The sequence below is a fragment of the Tribolium castaneum genome, chromosome 4, assembly GCF_031307605.1.
Source record: "Tribolium castaneum strain GA2 chromosome 4, icTriCast1.1, whole genome shotgun sequence".
NCBI lineage: Eukaryota > Metazoa > Arthropoda > Insecta > Coleoptera > Tenebrionidae > Tribolium > Tribolium castaneum.
The window spans coordinates 22,250,867-22,255,592 of NC_087397.1; the positions used below are offsets into that span (position 1 = coordinate 22,250,867).

The window sequence follows — 4,726 nt, forward strand, 5'->3', positions numbered from 1 at the left end:
CAACTGGGATTTTATCAACAATACTAACAATGATGTTGAAGACTTATTTACTCAATTTAACAGTATTCTAGTACATTATGTATCTATTTGTTTTCCTGAAAAAATTTTATCCACTCGAGCATCAAAAAATTGGTTTAATGACAATTTGCGATCTTTACGTAACATGCAAACTCTGCTTTTTCAACTTCAAAACATACAGATTATTGATAAAGAGGTTTACACTGATTTCAGAAAATTCTATCGCAGTGAAATTGCAAAAGCTATAGTTAAATTTCATGATAACATGATCAACAACGTCCCTAACAAACAAAAAGCATTGTGGGATATTGTCAACACAAAGAGAAAAAATTCTGTTAAATTGCCTACGAATCTGTCGCCTGACACTATCAATAACTATTTCACTAACATTGCTGCCAATACAATTAACGCGTTACCCAAAACATCAAATATTTTAACATCGTTTGTAACTGACTCTCGATTTTCTTTCCATGAAGTTACTTATAATGAAGTTAGGGATGCCATTAATCATTTGAAGAAATCTAATAGTTGTGATGCCTACAATATTAGTTCAAAAATTCTAAAATCGTTAGTAAATCTTATAGTTATTCCTTTGACTAAAATCATTAATAGAGAGTGTATTAGAGAAAGTATATTTCCAGCAGTTCTAAAAACTTCCAAAGTTGTACCGGTTTTTAAGAAAGGAGATCCGAATGACATCAGTAATTATAGACCTATTTCTCTAGTGCCTATCTTAGCAAAGGTTTTTGAGTTTATTTTAAAAAAGCAAATCAACTCGTATTTTGAGAATAATAGTCTCTACTCGCAGTTCCAATTTGGTTTTAGATGCAATCACTCAACATCCCTAGCTATTAACTACCTTAGTGAAAAAATTTTGTCTAGTTTTGAAAATAAGGAAAATACCTATGTTTGCTGTTTGGACTTAATAAAAGCATTTGATTGTGTTGAGCATGGTATATTGTTACAAAAATTAAAATCATATGGATTCTGTGTCAGAAGTATTAGTTTGATGAATTCATACTTAATAAATAGATGTCAGTTCGTTTCTGCTCACAATATTAATTCCAATAAAATGGAAATTAAATTTGGTGTACCGCAAGGATCGGTCCTAGGACCGACTCTATTTCTCATCTTTATAAATGACCTGCCACTTTCTATTAAAGATACTAATTTCTTACTGTTTGCTGACGACACCACTATCTATGGCGCTTTTGATTTAAAAGAGGCTCTGGATCACATAAAAACTTGTGTTGAAACCAAAATTAAAGACTGGTTTATTGGTAACAAACTTACCGTTAATTGTGCCAAAACTCAAGAAATTATTTTTTCCTTAAACAAATCATTTATTACCCCTTCTTATATTAAGCTGTTAGGTGTTTTTCTGGATTGTGGATTGACTTGGGAAACTCATTGCGACTACTTAGTTACTAAACTTTCTAAAAAATTGTTCTTGTTTAGGCAGTTGGTATTCGCGAATCCAGATAACTGAAGAGCGCCTCTAGCGGCCGTTTCTGAAACTAGTCTAATGCGGATAGCTGACAACAGCTACAACTGTGTTTATACGGTGTGCCTTGTAATTAAGAAGACAAAGTTGCTTTAATTGCTATTATTTTTTGTCTATTTCAAAAATTAGCTTCAAAATGCCACCTTTAAAGTCCAATAACAGAAACTGTTGTGTTTTTAATTGTTTTTCGAGAGCAGGACGTGAAATAGACTTAAGTTTCCACAGTTTCCCGAAGCCTAACGAAAGGAAAGTAGCAGTTACAAACAAATATGGTACTGTAGAGTTTGTTGACAGACGAAAAGCTTGGGAAAAATGTGTAAGGTCGAATAAAAAAATTTCACAATACATGAAAGTATGCTCTTTGCACTTTAAAGAAACCGATTTTTTTCCTCCACTTCCCTGTGGTGTGTAAGACTTTCATTTTAACGTTTGGTAGAATTTATCAACAAAAATATTTATGTACCCTAGATGTAAAAAGGAAACGCACAGTTTTAAAAAACACCGCCATTCCATCTCTACATTTGCCAAGTGGAAGCCATGAACAGCAAGTTGCAACAAGAAAACCAAGACAAAATTTTTCGACTCGGTTGTTAGAAGATTCAAATGAAGAATTGTGTCAAATTAGTGAAAACATTTTGGGTGAGAACTTAATTACCGGAGTTCAAGATGCTGAAGTTGCAGAAAATGTCACTCCTAAAATGGTTCAAAAATCTACAAAAGATGTGGGTGTGCAGGTTGATTTGCTAACTTTCTCTGAACCATTCATTAATTTAATTGATACCGATAGTAAAGTTAATACTTTAACGGGAGTTAACAGCTCAAGATTATTGGATTCCATTGTAGAGTGTGTGGATAAAACCCACAAAAAAAAGAGACTCGGCAGATTTAGCGGTAGAGAAAGAGTGATTTTGACTTTGATGAAGTTAAAGTGTAATATGGCATTTGCTATGTTAGCCATATTTTTTCGTACTTCTCCATCAAACTGTAAAACTACATTTAAAGAAACTATCTCCGAGTTGTGTGCGGTTATGAGTTCTGTAATTGTGTTTCCACCAAAAGAAGAAATTCAAAAAAATATGCCTAAATGTTTTAAAGGTTTTGAAAATGTTCGTGTTGTTGTAGACTGTACTGAGGTAGGAGTTAATATTAGAAAATGTTTATGTTGTCGGATAAAAACTTACTCACATTACAAATCTAAGCAGACTATAAAATTTATGACTGGAGTAAGTCCTGGGGGCCTAATCACTTTTGTAAGTAAAGCATATGGGGGAAGAGCATCTGATAAGACAATTTTTGAACAGAGTGAATTAATTAAATTGTTAACCCCTGCCGAAGATGCAATAATGGTAGATAAAGGGTTTCTTATAGACGATATCGCAAAAACAAATTTTATTCAAGTTTTTCGACCACCCTTTTTAAGAAAGAAATCTCAATTTAATCAACCAGAAGCGAATTTAACAAGGAGAATTGCTTGCGCTAGAGTACATGTTGAACGGGTTAATCAAAGAATAAAACTATTTGCTATATTAAATAATCAAATTCACAGCCACATGCTTCCTTATATTGATTCAATTATTGTAACCATTTGTGGTTTGGTTAACTTGTCAGCGCCTATTTTGGCTGAAGACAAATTTATGTAATTATTTTTAAATAAAGAAAACAAACAATTCTGGCTTATTATTTATTACTGCAACAAATGTAATGGATCATATTATTAAAATACTTACACTTTAAAGTTCTTAACATAATCTTTACAAATTCTGAATCAAAAGGAACTGAAATATTAATATAATGGTTTTCTTTCTTAGAAAATACAATGAAATCGCATTCTGTTACATTCAAAATTGCCATTCCTAACTGGACTTGACCGTAATATGAATGCCGTCTCTTAAGAGTTATTTCATCATTTCTTCTTTCCAAATAGGCACAGGTTTTTACTAGATCTTCCGTACTAGACTCTTTCCCTAAAATTATATTGTTTGAGATTAAAATTCGATAAAAAGCAAGAACAAGAATATTTTCACCTGCAACAGGGCACTTTATTTCTAAAAGTTTCCATGGTTTCATATTTTTCATCACTACTCCATCAGGAGAGTACGCCAAAAAAGGGCTTTGAGGCGGAACTATTAGTCCACATTGAATTACGGTCACCTTTTCAACTTTTTCGTAGATCTGACGGGCCAAGACCTCACACTCGATGCCATGTCGTGTAGCTTCATTGGAAAATTTTTTGGGCCAAAAATATTTTATGCTCTTATTTTCCCAGTCAGTCTTGTTATAGGTGTAGATCCCATAACACCTTGAACCGGTGATTCTGAACTGTCTTTCTTTGAACCACAATTCTTTAGATAAAAAGGTTTGGTGACAAAGTGTTTTGTAGTCAAAATTATGTAGCGAGTCATAAATATTTTGGCAACATTCCCTCACTGGTCCAATTAAAACATCTGTACAAGTTATGTTCACTAAAGAACTTGAACTACAAACTTTTTCTAACTTGGTGAATGATATCCTGAAACAAAACAACACACAGCAAAACCAAAACCCTAAAAATAACACAATTGTTTATATCATTGAAAATTGACGGGCTTGATAAAATGCCATAAATAAAAAAGAAACGGTTCAACCTGGTGCAATGAAGAAGAACGGCCGATATATGTTTGCACTGTCCTCCTAAACCTGCTTTACATGTGCAGGTCATTTGCTTAATTTTGCAAATATTATTGGGCAACATTTCAATTTGTCCCTTAATTTCATGAGGATTGTTCTTCAACGCAGAAGTTTGTAAACTTAATGCAAAAATGTTTATCCAATCATCTAAAAAGCATGTAAAACCACTAACATTACCGTTTCTAATTATTTTTATTACCTTCGGCATCTGTTTTCCCACATAAAATAATATGTCCAGCGTTCAAAACTGCTTCCCCTTCAACAAAATTGCGAGAAGCTGGTGTGGATTGCAAATAATTGCAAACTTCTGATACACTTAATCGTAAGTCGTTTTCCATCATTTTAACAACACTCCACCACAGATAAGACTCCACCAAACCACTACACAAGTTATACTACACTTCCAAACAAAAAACGATGAAATCAAGCCGGTGCTTCGAAATGCAACGTAAACAAAAAAAGTGAGGTTATATTACTATCCGCATTAGGCGTCCATTACTTGGCGGGAAAGCGTCATTTGAATCGCGAATAGTCCGG

At 33.3% G+C, this 4,726-nt stretch overlaps 2 long non-coding RNA genes across 3 annotated transcripts; one reads left to right on the forward strand and one right to left on the reverse strand.

Annotated features, from left to right (window-relative positions):
* The first annotated feature begins 640 nt into the window (after positions 1–640).
* On the forward strand, positions 641–3,189 carry LOC107398286 (uncharacterized). 2 transcript variants are annotated; one of them, XR_010333743.1, is made up of 2 exons: positions 641–1,930; positions 1,991–3,189. It is a non-coding gene; the product is annotated as an uncharacterized LOC107398286 (long non-coding RNA). The 2 variants fall into 2 exon arrangements; XR_001575175.2 differs by having other exon boundaries at positions 641–1,926.
* LOC103314782 (uncharacterized) lies at positions 3,190–4,726 on the reverse strand. Its single transcript, XR_511750.3, has 3 exons — positions 4,389–4,726; positions 3,547–4,336; positions 3,190–3,486 (listed from the first exon to the last, which is right to left on the reverse strand). It is a non-coding gene; the product is annotated as an uncharacterized LOC103314782 (long non-coding RNA).